This window comes from Anopheles darlingi, chromosome 3 (assembly GCF_943734745.1).
Source record: "Anopheles darlingi chromosome 3, idAnoDarlMG_H_01, whole genome shotgun sequence".
In the NCBI taxonomy this organism is placed as follows: Eukaryota; Metazoa; Arthropoda; class Insecta; order Diptera; family Culicidae; genus Anopheles; species Anopheles darlingi.
The window spans coordinates 41,268,332-41,290,938 of record NC_064875.1 but is presented as its reverse complement, the minus strand read 5'-3'; the positions used below and the strand labels follow the sequence as shown (position 1 = coordinate 41,290,938).

At 46.6% G+C, this 22,607-nt stretch overlaps 1 protein-coding gene across 4 annotated transcripts in view; it reads right to left on the bottom strand.

Annotated features, from left to right (window-relative positions):
• The window catches only part of LOC125954684 (prominin-like protein), a 40,624-nt gene that overhangs the window by 15,520 nt on the left and 2,497 nt on the right, over positions 1–22,607 (bottom strand). For 2 of the 4 annotated variants that reach the window (XM_049685171.1, XM_049685175.1), the window contains exon 2: positions 8,557–8,578. The exons of 1 other annotated variant lie outside the window; for it this stretch is intronic. The gene's annotated coding sequence lies outside the window, so the exon portion shown is untranslated. Of the gene's footprint in view, positions 1–8,556; positions 8,579–9,728; positions 10,123–22,607 lie in introns of those variants that run through there. One more of the 4 variants, XM_049685173.1, reaches the window with a different exon arrangement.

Here is a 22,607-nt window from a genome sequence, read left to right as displayed (position 1 = left end):
AAGTTTTCCATTCACAACTTTACCTTTTTTTTGTCCTTGATTCGATAAGATATGCAAAATAAAATGACCTTCTTGGTTTATTCTAGTAATGCATTTTTTTGTCCACTCAAATACAGATTCATTAACAGTCATTATATTTCTGTATGTACCAACAGACAATGCGTACTCTTTGTAACAACGCCAACTGCAACGAGTTGGTTTCACGGCCACCACGTTTGATGACTCACAATCAGGTTCTATTTGACCATATCATTACACAAGTGCAGCGGTCTGGGAGACCCCAAAAAAACCGGAAAGAAAAGTTAACACAACCATCCAACGGGCCGCGCCGGTACCAAATATAGCGAAACAGTTCAGTAGCACCGAGAAACGGAAACTCTGAAGCAACTACCACACTGTTGGTAACAGATATATTCCTTCCTTCACTCGCATCAACCACTCTCTCATCACCGGGCTATGGCGTTCTTCGTGGTTTTCTATTTCGTTTTGGTTTTCTTGATGATATATCTCTTGGTCACGCTTTTTTATGACCACACCACCGCACTACCCATAGACAGGAATCACCACTTTGAAATACCGGTTTTTCCATCCAATGCGTTCCAGTGGTTCCGGCCGGCCGATTCTCCCGGTACTGGCTACGGTCATCATCGTTTGATCATCCGTACACCATCATCAGCTGTTACTGTGGCAGCACCCCATTTCGAACTTGGCGCTCCGGAGTGAATCACAAATCGAAACCTCCCAAAGGGCCCCGGATGGTTCATGATTCAAGAATGACCTCGTTTCTGGTCAACAGCATCGTGGTGGCGTCGTAGAAACAGACTGCACTGGTTGCTGCAGGCGACGGAAACCTGTTGCAGCCACTAATTCGTCTGCACCGAAAAACCAGCAGGCAAAAAGCTAATAATAATTAGCTTACACATTGACGATGCTATAGTAGGGATGCGTCGGTACAAGAAGCTAGTGAACCAACGAGTACCTGCCCCGTAGCATGAACGAACGGAACACGTTTCTGTTGCAGCGTAGTTCCCGTCTTTCCATACTACCATGACTCATGATGAAGATACGGTACGTTACTTGGCAAAGAAAACTTACCGAATCCTAGGGGCTTCCGAGACCTTCTGCTACTGAACAACGACAAGAAGCGGCTGGCTTGTCTTGTCTGCTTCTTGATGCTGGCGCGTACCAAGAATAATGCGCTCTAAAATTATTCTTTTAGCACCTCGGGCGTACTGCGGAATCGTGGAACGAACACGTACTACTAGAGCGCACAAGAAGCTACAAGAAATACTATGCATTACACGCGGTGTGCAGAGAACGTGCCGGATTGGCTTGGATACGACGAACCATATTTCCCCGTAAATGTGTTTATTAAATAAATTCTCGACGAACTTTGCTATGGCCTTTGTGTACACCCCATTAATATGGCCTTTTTCGCTACCTCCCGCGTTACCGAGTTGTATCTCTATCTAATTCCGCACCGTCTGAGAATGCAACGTACCAAGCAAATTGGAACAAAACGACCGCTGAAAAACGCCGATTCACCAACCTCTGAAGCTGGGCCCTCCACGTCTCGGCAACATAATGCATTCCTGACTGTTTTGTTTCCCTGTTCGTGGTCACCATCACTCAACATCTTGAAATCGCCATCGCGTCTGAAGCAACACGCGCATGAGGCGCTCATACCATCGCCCTGCGTTGGAGTTGCGGTTGCGTGCGCTGAAGCAGCAGCAGCAGCAGCAGTAGCATTGCGACCCCACATACATTATGCTTTTGCATTCGGCCTTTTTAAAAACCAAACATAAACACACACTGTTCCCACAGCTCCAAACGACCCTCGCCCATCATGCCAAAGAGTCCCTCATGCCGACGGCCCGTTCAAATTGCGTCCGCTATGTTGCGAGTCTTGTTTCATCATCATCATCACCATGCCCGTTGGTGGCCAACGCATCGCTCTCTCGCGGGAGAAACTCGCGACCAGTAAGACACGTAGCCGTAGAACCAGAAATAAAACAGGAAACCCAAAAAGCCCATCCATTCCACATGACAGCTGCAACACGCTCCCATTCCCCGTGGTTGAAGGGTAGGGGTAGCAAGCTCGTTCTGGGGCGATCGTGCACGATCACTTCGCGCATCGACATAGCGCGTTGCAATTAACGCGAGCATTCAAGAGTATTTGTTTCCAATTCAAACAAAGAGTCATCTGCGTCATTCCACCAGGCATAGCGTGTCTGCCTAACTGTCGCCTAACCCATGATTCATCTGACTTCTGAGACGAGTTTGGTGTGACCCCATCATCAGGCCACTCAGAAATGCCGGTCTACCGTTGTTATCATCAGACGATGATTTCTTCAGAACTTTCCATCGCAATTCCCCCCATTGCTATCGAGTGTGGCCCGATTACGAGATACAAGTCCCACCCTCTGATGAGTAAGTTTCATCGGACGGTTACTAAACAATACAGCAACCGTACAGCAAATTGAGCAAACAATACAGCAAATTGATCATGATGATGCCGCCGGAATGCTATCACGTGGTTTTGTTATCAGTTTAACAAACAGTGCTTGCAGCATTAACAATATTTGCCCATTTTATTGCACCTGCCATGAAATGGAGTGCAAATACAAAAGACTGACTTCAATCACAACCACTACACTGTGATTGCTTATCATAAGGCAACGCATGCCACAAATATCAGTGCGATACACGTTACAGATCTATTCGGAACATCAATTAGAACCATTTGCAAATTGAACCACGATTGTGCCTTACAATAACAGTAGAATTGCTCTACAATTATTTTTAAATACGTAAAACACTTAATTACGAAAACAGAACTCACCTACAACCTATACTTAATTCTACTTCTAGAAAAAAAAAAACCGAAAATCGTGCTCTGCGCTCCCTCCCCATCACTACATCTAATACCTTTTGGTATGTAGCAGCCCACTTGACTAGCTTGCTTGACCAGACATCTAAAAATCCTTTCACTCCCTAGGTAGTCGACCAATTATTGCCAGTTGTGATTGCTGCTCACGTGGGCACCACCAGGAATGAACGACAAATGAGTTGTAAGTTGCGAGACCAGAAAAAGGTCCATTTGTCGTTCAATTTACTTCGCCGGGTATGGTACCTAGAAACTTCCTAGGAAGGGTTCTCAGACCCAGCTTGCCAACAACCAACGACAAAGGCGAAGCAAAAAAAAGGGAACTTGGAACAGATTTCCTACAACGTTCTTCCAGGAGAGTGTTTGACGTACCGCAACAAATCGGAAACTAGGGAAACCTTTACACCGCCGCCACCGTCACCATCATACGAAACCTTCCGGGTGTTCCGCGCTGGAGCAGGAAGAGAGGTTGTCGGTCGTAGTCACGAGAGAAATATAGGTTAGCCGCCCAAGATACAACGCAGTTCCTTTTTCCGTCAATTCTTCGGCAACGATGTTTATGGTTACCGGTTGTCGGTTGGCGGTTCGTTAGCACAGTCGTTGAACGAAGAGGAACAGGATGGCCTTGCTGTGCACTGCCTGCACACCGGCGGAAAGGGAAATTAAATCAATAATTTTATTACCTTTCACCACCACCGGCAAACCCCAAACGCACGCCGGACGGACTCTGTCATTTGCTTTGCAACCCGTACACACCCTGAACCCGGGGGTCGCCTGCTTAGAGTGGTGATCGTGAAGGTCTTTGAGAGTGCATTGAGTGCTCTCATCCACTTGACAGCTTTACTTCGATCTTTTTATGTTTGTTTGTTTCATTTCCGCTTCGATTTGTTTTATTACTCATTCAATTTTTAATCTCCCTCGAAAAGGCCACAGGCCAAGAGGCGGAGAATCTGCTGCGATTGATAAGAAGCTCTAGTTCTCGCGGGAGACAAGAGGGGTTATGCCATGTGTGATGCCCCATTCGCGTTTTTAATCGCAAAAAAGATCGCAAAAGAGCGGGTACAGTCAACGGGAGCGGGAACAAATTGATAGTAGCCCTTGGACATATCGCCTGGCATCTTATTCAGAATGGAAAGAAAGAAGTCCGTGACCATTGTAGAAATTTATCTTTCTTTATGAACATCATATATAGCTTAATAAGCGAACTTATAAAAATTTTCAAAACGATACACAGTTCTACTTATGGCAAACAATTACAAATTGTTTAATTTAATTATGTTTTATGACTTTGATTTAAGGACACAATACTCTGAGCCTAAATTTGCCTGGTTCAAAGCCCAAGCAAATCTATTAATTTGACATTTTTTAAGCAAAAACCTGTACTTGTATTTTTGCCTTTACTTACACTCATTTATAATCATTTCTCTCACTCTCTTCGTCAATGAATCGATAAAAGCTCAACACGATTCGATGGAAATAAACTCTGAAGTGAATTTATGCCGATAATTACCAATTCAACGTAGGATCACGTAGGAGGAACGTACGTTACTACTATAAGGTGCTATAAAAGAAAGGTACTATAAAAGATCCTCTATACTCTCAGCTTGGCCAGATTTCCGAGTAAATCAGTTTCCTTAGGCTAGAATATGGCTAGTTTTAATCATCCATATAGTTATTACCCTTTCATCACAGCACATTACTATTTTAAAGGAAACGTATTCCATTTCAAAGCTGCTAAGTCAAAGCATCGTGCATCGTGCTAAAGCATTATGTAGCGCTTCGAACTAAAGAAAGGGTCCTCCCCGTAGTATCATACACAATTAATAGTTGAAACCAGTGGCTGTACCCAGGCCCTTCAATATTTATTTCATTTAGTAGTCGAAGACCCTAAAAAGGGTTCCACAATAAATTGACGATCAAAGAGCGAAGGTTAATCATAATCTCATCGACCAAACTACCCTCGAGACCGCTTGCTTGTTGGACCAAAGCTCATTTTCTAGGAAAAAGCCACAGTAGGACCAACCCCCGGTATCCCAATTGCCCTAGTAGTGCTTGTGCTTGCCGTTAACCTCGGCCCGAGAAGGCGGAAAATTTGTTGGTTCGATTTATGTTGCCTCTGGTGAGCAGTGACATCCAACCGTTTCCTCACTGCTCCAGCCGCCGCTGCGTCACGGTGGCCACGGTCATCTCTTATGCTTTACCACAGTGAAAGTCACTAACTTATTCTCCCAACACGGTCTGATCGCAGCACTGCTGATGTGTATTGGAGCCCTATTACATTTGAGGCCCTTTTCCCGACGATGAACTGGGGGCACACTAACACTATCCACTAGCGGGCTGCTAGGGAGCTTTACAGCTCTAGTGAACCGTGTGATGTTGGCGTCTATGAGAAAGTGCCAACTCGGGCTACCCGGAGCAAGGCAACAAACAAAAATCAAGCGACCGCACCACACGACCACCGACGACAACGACGGTGATGGCGCGCGTCGAACACTCTCCTCACGCTTAAGTGGGTCAAAACTTCCCCAAGGCGGACACCGAAGTAACTTTCCCAAAACACGACTTCGACTCGGACGATTCTCTGCCATTCCAGCTCAAAATGATTTCACCTACACAGTGAGAACACCGAAGACCAAGTCGGTCAACAGAGAGACATTCAGTGCCGCAGAATCCAAAATCGAAACGATACCATTTTGGTGACACATAGTTTAAACGCTTGAGACGCAATCTGGGGGAGTAAGCGAACGAGGCAGCGTGTGTGAGAATGAATATGGGAGCACAATAATATTAAAATTTATCTCGCACCCGAGGGTCAAGGCTACCACACCCAACGAACGAAGCCGAGAACACGATGCTATCGTCGTCCTTGAGCTACAGAAACTGGCCAAACTGCAATGATCACGATTTCGCAACATTTGGCAACAAAGTTTTACGAGCTTCTCGGGCTGTTAGGCATTGTTCCCTGTGTTTTTGTGACGCACGAAACACAACTATTTGGGGTGTGCATGCTTTCGAGATACTTTATTATTAATCGAGGATCTAAAGCATGCATAACATGGTGCTACAAATGTCCCTCGATGAAGGTTGGCATTTTGAGCCCTTTTCTCTATTACTTTCTACTGGGGTAAGCTATCGTCAATGGTAACAAAAGAAACATTGACCGGATATTAGACTTTCATCGACGTCTAATATTAAAACGTTATGAACAGCATCGCCTCTTCCGTGCCACTGGAGCGCAAATCCAATTAATATAAAAATCGAAGCGAGTCCGGTAGGTGCACTACATCACTGCTCCGTCGGATCATATCAATATTCAATAATAAACACTCGTGTGTCTCATATGCCCTTTTTCACCTTTGTACCGTCCACTATCGTTGCTTTCCTACACACGGAAAAGGTCATATTGTGCTATCCACGAAATCTATTTCCTGGCCATCCATATTCCGAGCAAAAGGACACTATGCTGCGTAACAATAGCTCATCGTATCCTTCTCTACTTTGGCCATCCGGGTGGCATATGATGTGTGATAGGAATCTGGACGACTTAGGAAAAGAAGAATACAGTAGCAGCAGCACAAGTGGGAACGATATCTAGCGATAGCAGCGCACACACTGTGTCAACAGAATGTCTACTGAACGAAACTGAGTGGGAAACAGGGCAGCAATCGCGTCCACCATCCGTTCATCAATCATTCATAGCGCAAAAGGCATCCTCCTTCTGTCTGTGCAACAGAGAACACAGTGGCCCACAGATGATGGTGATGATGGCTTCACCGTCATCATCACCGCGCTGGCCATGAAGGCGTACACTTTCACCTCCAGCATCGATCGGTCGCGGTGTTTGCTGACCCGGCGGTTGGCACCATACCTCGGCCAGTCATCGGTCTAACAGCGAACAAATGACGGAGGAAGCACATCGTGATGGCAGTAAAATCGTGACTTTTCCACCCATCGTGACACATCGACACGTCCAGTCACTTGTTCCCGCCGCTTTTTCACGTCCGTCTCACTGTTTTTTTATTATATAAATCTCTTCGCAAACATCTGCAGAGAAGAGTTAAAAATTACTCCGCCAACATCAGCAGAGCAGTAACGACTAAAGAGGGAGAGGATATTAAGGGTTAAAGATTCATGGCAAAGTTAATTGGAAAAAGAATCTGAATAACGCCTCCATTACTGGGACCCCATTTACTACGTTCCACTTCACCGAACAAAGCTCCATCTTGAGGTTAGCTATCATGCCCAGGAACCTCATTTCTTATAATCACCTCCAGACAGTTACCTTGCGGTCGACCGAGCTGACCATTGGCATGGGTCTGGATGACGCGTTATCTCGTTGAAACATGTCCGCAATCAAAGCGCCATGATGGACACGGTTGATGGCACACACATAGGAGTGAAAAACATAATGAAACTCATCATTCTCACACCCGTTTTGCTGGACGGCAAGTATGGTAAAACATCGGGTGATTGACCACGTGTGGATGGGTCAGGTACCTGGCGACGTGTGCCGTTCCCTGACTGGTGACCATAATCGGTGTGTCAGTTTTGGGACATTAGCATCAGCGTTCTTGCTAATGCGATCGAATGAAGCGAAAACAAGATAAGCTTCCGCTCGGAAATCATTTGAAGGAGAGTTATCTGATCGCATTAATTGCTCGAAGCATTCTCGCTTTTAATACCTAGAAAAGTAATACGTAGTTTAGTATTCCTCATCAGGTAACCAAAAAACAAATCTAGAGCAGTCCTTTCTCTTGCAAGAGAAACTCAAACAAGGTAAACCAGCCTTGAGCTCCATAGCAATGCAAGGTCCGGTGGTTGAAGGTAACAAAACCCATTCTAACCAATTACCTTAACCCTGTCGTGATATGAATTCCCCAATCAGTTGCTAATCGATTTCATGTCCGCGTTGGCCTGTTTTCGGGCTTCAATCTCACTTATCAGCAGTTCCCCCGGAATGAATATCTGATTACGTCAGTGCGGCATGGCGCAGAACACCATCTGCGGCACGCGATAATGGCATTCGCTTCAATCAACCGACCCCATCGTTCTCACTCGACTCCTGGGACATCGCCGCCGACAGCATGATCAGCAGCATGTGAAAGATCTAAAGTGGATTAGCTTTCCTTTCTTCAGAGTTCCAACCGATGGTCTAACATAAATCACTGAAACTCGATATCCACCCATCACTGCTACATCACTGCAGCTTTCCTCGGATATCCTGCTTCTGCAAATGCACAAACCAAATTTGACTCCAACGTCTGTGACCTAGTGACCCTTGTGCCGACACATGGCACAGGCGTTTCAACCGAAGGGGCATTAACTTATCCAAGTACAGTTGCAAAGTTTCCTGAGCAGAAGTGTACCAGACCAGAGTGCAGCTGCGTGTACCCGCGACGTTGCAGTTACACCAGAAGCTGCGTTCGTCCAGTTTCGTCATACACCAGCTGGCTGTTGAATAACCTTCTCGGCAAAACCTGCTAGACACGAACTGCGCGACGGTTTGAAATGCAAATGATTCTCCAGCAAACCAGTTCTGAGAGAACTCGCTATTAGCTAAACTGACATCACAGTTTTGCAGATATTTACGGATCCCAGCTGCTCGGCAACGGTTCTCCGGCTGGTCCCCGATCTTTCTCAATCATGTCGCTCCTACCGAAGAAACTAACCTCTGAATTTCATGCAGCGGGTCTACAAAGAAATAGAAAGATAAGCAAAAGTTACCTATTTAGGAAATCATGTTTCTAGTACATTTACTAAATACATTTTTATTTAAATATTTTTTTTACGCCAATTCCAGCGCATGCCATGCCGCAAATTTACCCATTAATCATCATTTATCTTCGCCCTACGGCGCACTAATGTTCCATCGGTCTCCACGACGGCGGTAGTGCTTAACTTCAATTTCCAAATAAATTCAGCGTGAAATGAAAAATGTCTCCACTATCACCACCAATCGCTACAGCTGGACATTCCCGTCGTTCCAACAGGGAGCTGACATACTGAGACTTTCACGAACCGCCACGGAGTGCCGTATCGCTGCAAGGCAACTTTATTCACGGACACGGTTAGAGAGTCTTAGTAAACGGGCGTTAGTCAGCTACTGCCTGATGGTCGATACGCGTACTGTATAGCTTTGGGTCACAATTGACCTTCTCACGATTTAGCTTCACTTTCTCCATCAAATTCCGTCCTTAACTTTTTCCCATACTATATGACTCCCGGGTCTTAACCAACGACCACCAGCTTGATCTCTTGACCAACACGCCACTCACCGAATGCACTATCTCGTTGCCGCGTTATACCAATCGTGCCCGTGCAGTGATTATCTGTCGATAACCGACAATCGATAGGAACTATTCAATCTTATCTTGGGCGTTAACGCCACGAAAATTGCCCATCGGGCCTTTGCCAGACCAGATGTCGTTAACTTTCCCCCGCGATACTGTGTAAACTGGCGAGGCATGCTGAGACACGGGACACGCCCCGGTGGTGATTGAAATAGAATGATTACTAGATTGATTGCCTCTCAGTCAGAGGAAGCCTCCAGGGCGTGTAAACGCCTGAAATGACATCTCGCCTAGGCCGAGTAAATCGGCTCCCAACTTGTCACCTTCCTCCTGTCCAACGGGGTGCGTGCGGCAAGGGGGACAACAACGCAAATTTGGTTTCGTTCCGCATTTTTACATAGCACACCACCACGCGCACCATGCTCCATGCAGACAGCAGCGGGTACGCGGGCGGGTGGTTACAACATAACGCTTCGCCGGCAGGAAATTGCTGATAAACGCCATCATCATCACAATCTACGCATGATGGGCCACTATCTGATGATACCTACCAGGCAGCAGCAACAGCAGCAGCCGCAGCCGCAGAAGCAGCACCACGCGCAACACTCCAGCCGGCGGTGTATGTTGGCGGTTCCGCCTCACCCATACACCCGTTCCTCTTCGAAATGGACCACCACCGAGTAGTAGACAAATCAGATCAGATTTGCTGTGGCTTGCAGCACGAAAAAAATAATCCACTCTTCGCGCCCGCGCGCGCGAACACTAATTCTGAATTGCTGGCTTCGTACACGTCGCACCAAACCAATCTGTCTCGTTGTAGCGTAGCGGCATGTCCACTTCAACCTCAACTACGCCGTCTTCGTCAGAGCCTTCTTCGCTACAACGCTAAAGTTGTGTATGGAGAAAGCAAGCAAAACGTTCTAAAACGTGCAACGGAGTTTACTTGGATTATCTTCGTACTGCACTGCATTGAAAACGCATCACGCTGCAGCACTCCTGATGGATGGAGAATGAAACAGCCTCACCAGACACACACAATCAGTACAGCGCTGATAAGCGATGCAGGGCAACAACATGAGACGGAAGTCCACCGGAGCTCGGCTGCTGCTCGGCTGAATCATACAGTGGTGGGCAAACCCGATTTTTATCATCACTTTCAGTGAAGTGCAGGCCATTCAGGCGTAACGGTGCGGCGTTCGCTATTGAACGGTATCGCTACAATAACACAAAAACAAGATAAGATTCTACGCAGTGATATACGTTTCCTGCTGCACAGTGGAACGTTTAGGCGAAGAAAAGGATGACCCCTTTGACGGATAGAATGATAAGACGCACGAAGCGAATCTAGAATCGTTGTTACAATCAACGGAACACACCACTCGCTACTTCAACCTTCACCTTCACACCAAAGGGGGCTTTCGCGCTTTTCCTTTTCAGCCAAATGTTTACCAGTTAATCGGATTGATAAGACAATCATTAGGAAGGACGACGATCGCATCGTTCACCATGAATGACACCTTCTCTTTTTGCTTAGCGAAGCATTTAGCGTTGGCATCCGTGTTATCGTTTAGCGTGTGTTTGCTAAACTGTCACCGTAGCGGTTTCCACATGCCAACGGTGCCAGTGTGTAGTGGCGCACGGTGGATCACACTGTCAACCGAACTAATATTTGAGCATAGTAATGGTTTCACCTCAATGGTCAAGTGTTTCTTTAGTAGCAGATGGCACCAGCAAGGATGGACATGTGTAAAGAGCGACAGCTGATACCGAAACACTTTCAAAGGGGCAGCATTTAGCAAACTTTACACTTCTTCTTAACGATCCATTGTTTTTCGACCAGAATGTTATCATATTTTGCGGACTTGCTGATGTTTTATGCAACAATAATCATCCCACCATCTACCTTAACCCATCAATCAACATCATCATCGTCATTGTTACTAACCAGCGAACGAGGAGACCGTTGCGATGTCCGCAACTTGGAGTGAAGAAAAAAAAACAAAAATAAAGTCCAATTCCCAGGGCCTGGTCGCCACCGGCATTGGATTACTTTCAGTAAACACCCCAAGGCAAACGACGCCTACCCTGCGCGGCTGTACTTTAAGACCAGAACTAATTAAAAGTTGGACAGATCGTCTCGCAAAGAGCGCAGCGCCACCATCAACACTCCGCTTTTTGTACACCGCAGACGGTGTGGTGTAAAGGACAAGAAAGAATCAACCAATCCTCCAGAGCCAAGACACGATTCAGCGAGCGTTTTTTTTTTTCTATTTACTCTCTCTGGTATGGTTGATGCGGACGAAAATACGAAATTGTGTATAAACAAAGGCACAACTGTGGTCCATCCTTTCGTGGTGTAGAGACGTTACACCAACGGACCGACCATCCATGCCATTGGCCGCCATGTAAACTAAAGAAAGTGAGTCGTTGGGAAGCGGCATTGCGGCGGGGTCGTTGGGAAAAAAGACGAATTAGATAAACAATCTGAGATGCGCTAGAACGAAGAGAAGAGATCGAGAACACTCGCGTTCCAAGTTGGTCCTGAGGTTGCATTAATGATTCAATGAATAGAAAAGTATTCTTCGCCAAACCATATTCCCAAAGAAGGAACGCAAAAGTGTAAAGAACCGATCGATCTCTATCTCTCTCTCTCTCTCTGTCTGTGTCTCTTGGTCACGAGCATGTCTGATCATCACCCCGTAATAAAAAGATCTCCTCAGTGTTTTGTTTATGTTTTTAGTATGTTTATATCCAAAACCCCCGGCTCCTCCTCTCGACCCCGGCAACCACAGGCAGAAGAACAACATCAACAAAGTATCGGTGGTGTATGCCACGCTGTATGATAATGAGCATCACAATCCACTTGTGTCAGGAGAGCTCCTTCGTGATGGAAAAAGAAAAACATGCATAAACCGAAACCCGAATCCCCGCGACTGTACCACGAATGGTGTACCGAGGATCATTGCAAATTATGTTAAACTGTTGGCACACAGACCTTGCTGCAGCGGGATGTACAACATCCTGTCGCAACCATTAGGGCGCGCTCGAAGGATTACCGTACCTGGGGCGGGCATGTTAAACGCTAGTCATTAGCAACACTGGTCATGAACCAGAGGGAATTTCCAGTCGAGGCACAGGTAATATGGCAATCGGTACCGGTATCGGTACTACTTATCGGTCAATTAGCTAACGAAAACAAACGCTCCTAGAAGGATTCTTCTTTTCTGATTTAGGTATTTAGGGTTCTAATTCATCCCTCCCCCGAAAATGGTTCGGAAATCAATTTATGCAAAGCCGACATCCGACGACCTTTTCCTGACATTTACTGGTTGAGTTCTCGAGCAAAATGGCCAGGTAGAGCCGGGCTTATGTCCTCCGCATGTCCGCTTCCTCCGCATAACAAGCATCACCATAAAATGCTTCCAGGTGTATGGACAAGAAACGCCCATGGAATTAACGTCGCAATTCATCACTTAAAAACGTGTCAAATTCTGATGGGTATGATGATCAAGCTTGACGCGATCAAACGGTGTAGCAATGAAGCGGAGTATACTATCTGAAATTATGTTGGACGTTTTGCTGCTGCTCGCATCTTAAGGCACTTCAACCGAGACATGCTTGAAGTATGATGCTTGCCCCTAATGAGCTTCGCCAGCACGGCTAGCACTTTTCAATGTCGATACCGTACCGTTAAGCTGAGAGGGCCAGTACTCTCTGTCTCTCTACCTTTCTCGGCAGGTACAGGTTATCCTTCATTCAAGATACTTTCAATTTCCCGCTAAAAGTGTTGCGCTGAGATCGCATCTCCAGTAACGAAACGGAACGTGCCAAGATTGGACAAGAGCGGTGGTGTACGGTTCAGCGATTATATATTTCTTTTTTGTTCATTTCCTTCCAGTACCAGCATCGTAAACCTCAGCACACGAAAGAAGGTCAAAACCGTCCGCTTCAAGGCGCGTTCGATTATGATGGATAGGAATTGAAAGAATTGAATGAAGAAACTTGGTTCGCCTGGGGTATGGCTGGAAATGCACTAACTAAAGCCACATCGTGACTCCTACACAGACTTTACAACCTCACAGCTAATGCAGTGCCTTCGAACCTCTCTCTCTCTCTAGCTAAAGTCTAGAGCTATACCATTCACCACAAGCACCACAAATCGTTTCTTGCAGCCGGCTGATCGAAGTTGAAGCATTGTCCTCTTTAACTTCTGCCTCAGCCCAAGAACATTGCACAACTAACGGTCGTGTATTGAGGTCGAGTTTACTGTTTGCCTCAAAGACTCAAATGTCCAGCTTCCTCTTTAATTGAGATGACCACTTCGTTAAACATTCAATTCCGCTCTTTCCTCCTCTTTGTGTGTTACATCAGCGTTCGCAGCCAGCCAGTAGATCTCCTCTTGTTGGTGGGACTCAAGGAGGAGCCAGTCCTGGGGGGTATGTGTATCTATTATCTCCGAATTTGTTTATGTTTCCTTTCCGTGATGTTTAATTGAGGCTTTGCCTTCAATTACTACACCCAACTCACGCCGGAGGTCCGAAAATTGCGATCAACGTAAGTGTAATTTGCGATACACAGTAGATCATATCTGTGTTACTTCATCTCTCTTCCTCTCTCTGCTCTGCGGTTTTTTGCTTCCACATCTCCGCTTCGTCAATTCCGCATGCTGGAGGATGCATTTCGCATGACGATCACATGGCATTGACCGCCTGACTGGCTGACTGGCTTGCAAGCCCTGCTGGCTTTTCCGGCGAAGCGAGTTTTCTTCGCATTTTCATCTCGCACACACAAACCCCCGCTGGGACTGGCGCAACGGCGCGCGCTGTGGGAGTTGCTAATGATTTCATTTCAACCGGCATGCTACCAACTAACAACACGCCTTTATCGAGCGCTACCCGCTTGCCCAACACTAACCAACGTTATGCTCACTTTGGCACAACTTGGAGCGGAGAGCCAAAGACCCACCAGCAGCCCCAGTGCGAGCTACGCCCCTTCGGAGCAACCGGAAACGGGCTGAATTCTTAATTAATGCCTAAATGCCCAGTGTTTGCCCGTAGAAGAAAGAGTATTCATAGCCGCGCGCACACGCACATTTGCACTTTCGACACCAAATTGAGCAGCGCCACGGTGGGAATACTGACACTCCCCCCAACGATTCATTCATGGTTTCCCCCTCATCCACCAGCACGAGCGAGCAGCAAAGTTTTTTCAACCGGCAAAAGATGTTGTTGGTTTCTCAAAACCGTCACTGGAGGACATTGCCGTGGTGTCGAGTGGCAAAACTATAATCAACGGAAAAGCATATGCAACGAGATTTGCATAATAGAGGGAGGGGGGTGGCCGAGCAATTAGTCGTGCGAAGGTGAATGGCATGGGAGCAAAACGTGTGCGAGACGGAATCGAGCGCGATTGGAAGGTGTGTCCAACAGACACAAACACTACACCATGCGCACTAGCTGCAACTGTTCCAGCTTCCAAATTTAAGTGTACAAGGCCAGAAGAAGGAGGGCTTAAGACTGAAAACTCTTGCTAATCTTCTAGAGCTCCAGATAGGGTCCAGAAAGAATGAGCAGATCTCCAAACCAAACTACCGTCCAAGATTGTCTACCAGGTCCCGTCTACCACGCAGCTAAACCTGCACCAGAACCTTGTTTTATCGTCTGGCCTTCTTATTTCGTCGTAAATCTCACGGTCAGTGATCGTGGAAGAAACCAGTTACGACACACCGTCGGCGGCCTTCTGGTCTCTCTTTCTAGCGCTCTGCCTTTTCTCCTGCAAACAGACTCCGCGTCTCTGCGCGAAGAATTTAATTAAAAAACACGCACACACAACCACACCTTAGGAAGGGCTTGTGGACTGGAGCTACATATGCTCCAGGGACTGGGAGGGAGAGGTTGACTGCATCAATTGGTAGCTATTCCCTCGTTAGGTCGCTGCCACTGAAGTAGTAAACCGGAGGTGGTACAACCCACTACCACACCCAAAGGGGAGGGCGCTAAGAACAAGTGAAACAGTGAACAGAAACAAAAGTTATTTGGCCAGCTGCTACTGCTGCTGCTACTGCTGCTGCTGCTGAGCGATCATAGCGCATAGAGTTTATGAGTTCAAACTTCTTCGGCTTGGCCCGATGTCAACCATTATGAGCGACGGGATCTGGGTTAGGGAACCTTCAAAGCGCGCAACCTCCAATGCAGCGAACAACAATACGCAGCAATACGCGTGGTGCAGTTTGTGGCTAGCAATTGATAGGACACTAGACAGCAGCAGGCCAGCTGCAGTGTTACTACTACATACCACCACCATGGAGTGTTGCCGTGGTCTGGTCTTGGCTACTCACCAATTCGACGAAGGTTAGAAAAGTTGATCCCGATATTTGTGCCCTGGCGGCTGGTGGCGGAGCAGTGGTGTATACCGAGACACAAACAACAAACCGATGGCGCCATTTGCGATTGATTTTAACTGCCTCCCTTCAGGTTTGCTACTCCAAAGTAGCTCCAGATCCCCCGGCGAAATCCAAAATTGATTTCGGATCAAAAATCCAGTTCTTGAGGGAAGAAACGTCTCTTCTCTTTCCAATGGATGGAATATTCTATCGATTTGGTAGCCCCCGGAGTGTTGCTACGGCGATCTGTTTACTGTTATCGGTGATAAAGGAAACACATGCTGTTTCCCATGAAGATTTCACAGCGTCTTGTTCGCGAATCAGTGTGACACACCTGTGTACGACATGTGTCACTTGGGATTTTTTTTTTGTATTTCCACCGTACGCTACCAGCAGCAATCGATTTTGGTTTTATTGCGATGATAGCAAGCGTAGAGGCTACTCGTTTGATCTGTGTTTAAATGGAACAGATTCTTATAGTTTAAGAACAACATGGAGTGGAATTCAAAAGGGAAAGCTGGAAGCCTTTGTTTGTTCATATAATCTATTTACCCAAGGGAGGTCTTCTTTGAAAGCTGAAATCGTTCAGCTATATGCCACTTAACTACATTTTAATTACATTGTACAGCATAGCTGCAACCTTGTAGCCCAACAAGTATTCAGCAAGGATACTGTGCTGTGAGGAGTAGAATCTTCCACTAAAGGTTGGAAGCCTCAGTGTACACAACAGCCACTAGAATAGATGAACTCCAAACATGCACAGGCCATTCATGTGGTATATACTGGTACACAGTATAATCTTCTAGTGAAACCTTCGTTGGGTGTATAAATTCTCGGCCTTTTACAACATTTCCACGGCACTTCCCTACTTTCTACTTCTACCTCGGGAACCTCGTTGGAAGCTCTTTTGTTAGACCGAGACCGCGTCGAATTGCAGCTGATGCTGTAGCACCGTTAGTCATTGCATTGAGATCACCACATTAATACCTTCCATGCACCCTGGGTGGTGATGATGGTGTTGGTGGCAATTGACAATCCCCCGCATTCACAGTCCGATCTGCCTCTACTGTATAATACTGTAAACAGTCGTTCTCGTGGGTTGCGAATATAAAGCCCATCGCGCCGTGGAATGTCTCTGGTGCGCTCTTTTGTGTTAGGATATTAATGCACATCTCCATGCACCCGGGGGGAGATCGTTAAAGGGTCGTGCTTGAATAAAGAATCGCCCATAGAGCAGTATAATGTTATAATGAACGGGCGGACGAACGGATTATAATGTTTGTAGAAAGAGAAACGGACAAGAGATGTTATTTGTTTTTTAAATATAAAATTTGAAGTACAAATCTGTAATATTTGGATGTTATCTCCAAGGATGGAATGCAATCATTTGATAAGAATGCTGTAATTTGACGAAAAATTGCCCATAACCGCCTAGCGCTTAAAAATTCCTGCAATTTAGACAGCAAAAAAACTAACAACTACCACCAAACAAAAAGATTTTTAGGGGTCGAAAGACGATACCGTACAGGATGTGGGCTGGCCAACACCGAAAATGGTCAGTGCAGAGTTCCGAAGTACATCAAACTCAGCATTAAATTACTGAACGGAAACACCATACGATACCATGGCAAGCTGAGACTATTCTGCTTCTATTGTTACTTATTCAACAGCGAAGTAACCGCATTCAGTAGCTTGAGTAGTTTTGTATATTGTAATTTGAATGTTTTGGAACTAATGTTAAGTCACTTGCGAAAAATTAGCATTTGATGGTATTCTATTCCTACATGTGTATATTTGAACGATTTTGGGACGATTAAGAATAACTCAGTACACGTAATACAATTAGTTATACCAACAAAGCCACTAGTTAGCGATATATGGCAATGAATATGACGATATTCAAAGAACTATTGAAAAAAGCAGTAATCCAATCAAACTCTCATTCTGCCAGTTATGCAATGTAAAATGTGTTCGACAAAATTCCTTCGTATTTAAATTATATTTAGTACCTCGATTCTATTTTAAACGAAAGAATTACACCACTGATGGGATTCTCCGCTTAACAATTTCACCCAAAAGTGTGACGAAGGGAAGCAGCACATGAAGTCCTATAACAGGTAAATGACCGGTAGCAATCACCATCATGCCCAGCCACGCCCGCCCCCCATAAGACCATTTGAATTGGCGTCTGCCCTACTTAACACAGGCTACTTTTTCGAGTCTACATGTCTGTGCACGGTGTAGCAGTAACTAAACAACGAGCACTGAAACTGGGAAGTCCATCGTGCATGTGCACATTTCCCCCTCCGGTTGGTTGACGAATGGACGTAATGGGGCTTCAGGGCTTCTGCAGAGACGGATAGAAAAAAGATTAGATACATAAACCAAAAACACATCCACCGTCCCCCGGTACCTGGCACACAGGTGACAGGCATTTGACCGAGAATGCATTCATGCCATTCTCGCAGGAGCGGGGAGGCGGGGCACAACATCATTTCGCGAGCTGCAACATACGCCAATTGCTTGCAACACGCGATATCCCCCTTCCGCTGAATCGCTAAATAGCGGAGCGCACGGCTTCTTTCCACTTTCGGGAAAACACAGCACAGCCGGCCAGAAAGAATGTTTGTGTGCAAAAAGAACGGGAGCAAAACAGACAGGTAAACATGCTGCTGCTGGTCGATGGGTGATAAAAGAAATACGGAAAACTGTGTCACGAAAAGGCCAGGGTACGGTAAGCGGCGCATGGCCATCACATCAAGCGCCATAAAAGAAAGATAACAGGCATAGAGAGAGGACACCATCGGCAGCACCATGTTGGATTCTTGAGTGATCGCTTCACGTATGTTGTTCTACGAGTTCCGGGCGAACGATGAGAACGAGTGAAAACAAGTCCAAGTCACCGCGGCCATCATATTAGCCGAGGGTACAGGAAGAACACAGAATGGCCACGATGATCATCACCACACAACACGGGCAGGGCACACACACACACACTGTCAGATAGAATATGTGCTTGTGAAGGTAGAGACAGCAGCTATGTTGAAACGGGACCCGCTGGTGGTGACTCCCGGTTCCCGGTTTTCCATAACACGTCTTCGGGCATGATGCTGCCTGTCTGCCAGGCTGCCTGCTCGGTGGGAGAGCACTCGTCCGTCGTGCATGCCCGCGAGGGGCCACCTTTAGGCCTGCTGCTTCTCGCGAGAAATAACGAAACACAGTTACACGTTAATCATCATTAGCCCTTTTGGTCGAAGTAGTCGTCGCGGTTGTTCGCCTTGGGATCAGCGGCACCAACGGTTCATTCGGGCCTCTGCTGCACGCCCCCCGCAGTGGCCGCCAGCAGCAGACACACATGACACATGCCTTCACAATCACACTGCTGCTGCTGCTGCTGCTGCTGGTGCTGCGACACACGTGGCTGGAAACCGTAATGAAGACACCGCGAAACATCGCGCGCGGGTTCAATGGCTTTGCCCGTTGCATATCCCAGCAGCCTCTGCTGTTTCCATCGCTTGTCCATCGAAACTGTTGTTTTGCTCTTTTGTGGCTTGGATCCTCCCTCCTCCTTCGCGGAACGCGAAATGAAACGCAAGACAATTGCCAACGACTTTCATCACAAAAAACGATCTCCAGACATCGTTTGATGCTTCGTGCTCAAGACGCGCTACTCAACAGCATCCTCCTCTCCTGGAGTGACTAACTGGGCTCTTGTGACCTGCGTCCATCCACGAGCTTTAACTTGCGCTCTGCCAGGAGCAAACAAAAAAGAATGGCCTCCCTGACCCACTTCCAGCGCCAAACCGTGAGGTGCTAAGAAGCCTACAAGTGCCTCAAGCGCTGCAGAAACGAGCGACGAGCGATTAGAGTGTCGAGTGAGTGAGAACAAGTTGCCATCTTGGTGTGCCAGCAGCAACCAAACTACGGCGCAGAGAAGTCTCTGTGCCTTCAACCATAAACGGTGCTCTTTCAAGGCAGCCTGGTGTACTGGTCGGCCGGGAAGCTTGCTTTAACCTGCCCTTCCTCGTGACACACTCTAAGCCGATAGAGAGGCAGGATTCTCGAGTAGCGGGATTTAATGATAAGAAGAACCGCGGTCACTGTGCGTTGCGCGTGGTGTGTGGATCACGTACGCGGGATTACCGCAGTATCTACCCCTCGCCAATGCCATGGTCAATAGCTTCGGTCAGAAAACGAACTCGTTGACCATCAACGCATCACACACACAGCATAACACGAATGCGTCTGTGGCCATCATAAAAAACCCCCCAGTAAGCACACCTTGTTCGCTACCGGCTGGCTAAACATATATGATGATTTGGGAAAGAATAACCGGTACAACCACCGGACAGCTGATGCCCTCCAAGAGCAGCGAACCACGAAAACGAACCGGTAGCCACGCTAAAACCAGAGGTTTGTTTTAATGTTAATGGCACTAATTGATGGTTGGCCTACTTTGAGCGCACTAAACGTACACCATTTTGTGAGGGTAGTGGGGAGGATGCGCCATGTGCAGGTCGGTCGGTCGCCCCTCCAACCTAATCGGTTTGCGTGTTGCATTCAATACAGTGCGCGCGCCCGGTGAGCGCTGCTTCTGCAACCACTGAAAGCAATCAAATGAAACTATTGCAACGTAAAACCACCATTTTTCCATTATCTCTAGACACTCTCTAGTAAGTACGATGTTCCATTGAACCGGAAACCAGACCATGGCGGTGGTTTTTTGATGAGAAAACGAGCATCTTAGTGTCAAAAGGTGTAATTGATTGGTTCAATCCTAAGCACTGAACAGCATTTGGGGACACTTTCTGTTTTCGTTTTTTTTTCCTTTGTTGGTTTCAATGTTACCTTTTAATCATATTCCATGGTTAAGGAAGAAGTTAGTTTAAAATACAAACAAGTGTCAGATTGATCAATTCCATTCATCGATGATTGAAAGCGATAAAGCGAGTACAAACATTTTAGAGCTATGAATTCAACAACAACAAAAATAGTTTCTAAATATGATTTATTAAAAATAAAAAATAATTTAGAACGTCGCAAAGCCAGTTAGAATGTTTTGTGAGAACCAAAAGGCGTCGATGTTTAACTGCCTAATTTATGGAAACAAAAACATCATGTGCCAGTCTGTCACGCTAGGCACGTTCGCCATTCACCGCAACAACGGTGGCTTCTTCCTCATTTCGAAAGGAAAAAGCACCAATGATGTCACCAGTGTTAAACACTTCGCGCCAAATTTTTCATTTTATTGGATTTAATGGGGACTCGTGGCCCGTTTGGAGGAAAGTCTTCTTCTCCATATATGACAATTCGTGTATTGCCGATGCCATGTTGCCAGGAATGCAGACCATAAAATGGACGAGTGAAAGTAGATTTGTGAAGAATAGATCAGCCATGCTGAACAGAAAAGTCAACATAGTATCACATTTCCTGCTATCAAACCGAACTTAGCGATACTAAAAAACATCTCACAATTCGTTGTTTCGTCTCAACAATTGTTTTAATAAATTAGGCTTTTATTGGATTAGCTAAGACACCAACTTACTATATAAAAATGCATTTGTTTAACACCATTTCCTCGGCACTTTTTTCAAAATTAAATGTAGTGGTAACTCCTCAAAGAACAATGGTAGCTATGAATGTCTCTTCCCCCGACCATCGTTGACGACCTGTCACTTGGTGATGAAACTCATACATGGTTATGGTTACTATGCTCTCGTGCTTACTTAAAGAGGGTTACCGCTTTACCGGTTCAACTGGAGCATCCATTTGCAATCAACAAACATAGCAACAACAAAAAACCATGTAGGATGGATACAACAGTCCGCGAAGCATACACCAGAGAGAGCGCAGCATCGCGTCGACGCGTGCCCAAAAAACCATTCTTCAATGACGTGTGTGTGCGCGCGCGCGCATACACACCTTGCTCCACCCAACACCCGCTACCTCCTGTTTACTGCCCCAGTAGTGGGTGTGCTGGATGCGACAAAAAACACAAAGTATACACTCCAAAATACCCACCACAAGCATTCCCCACGAGGCAGTCGGACAAGTATGTCCAGTAAACAAGATCAGCGACAGAGCCTCGTGTAGTTGAGGGCATTAGAACGGCCCCAACCCCCTTCTTAGCCCCATTAGATTACCCGATTTGAAGGTAATTTTTACGCAAAAACATAAAACACGAACACGACGAGGGCAAAACACCACCACCACCACCGAGAACCGGATGCGGTGGCGATGAACAAGAAAATCGTTTGTGTCACACCGTGACACACGTTATTTACCTTTTCCCTGCACCACGCTACACCCGACGCCGAGTGTTTGCTCGAGTGTAAATAACACACAATGATGATCGCAAGGGGGCGGTGTCCAGGAGGGATGGCCTCCCACCGGGGTACCACGTGCGATAAAACACGGAAACGTTACGCAGCCGTGACACCGGAAAACGAACGAAATAACAAACGAAAAACTGCTCTGTACCGCAGAACGGCGGCATGCCGTGCGAGGAGGCGGAGTGGGGCGCACACCGGGAAATGGAAAATCCCAAAGAGGTGGCCAGTCCCCGGTGGGTGAGGGTGTTATGAGGAAAAGTTCTAAATCAGCTCATGGGCTCGCGTATGTGACCGTACAACAATGCAAGGTACTCAACGACCATCAAACCATCCGCGCCGGTTACGGTTGGCTGGAGGACCACGGTGACCACGAGCCAGCTTTTCCGGTCAGTAACAGCACCCAACAAGCTCCGGGCCGGGCCTAATGCAACCTCTCTTTATCTATTCTCCACCGACTAGATAAAGCCGCAACAACACAATACCGGGTGAGACATTGTAGTCACAGCCTCCAACACAGTAGGCACGTGCCAGCATTACCTTGCGCGAGCAAAAGAGATGAGCGAGAGGGACAAGGGGGTAGGAGATAAATCTGGAAAAACCTTCGCAACCTTCGTCGATTGTTTCACCGCATCGCATTCCGAGCAACAACGCGCGGGGGTGGCATTAGATACCCTAAAAAAATGACCGCGGATACCGCGAACGCAAAATTACAAACC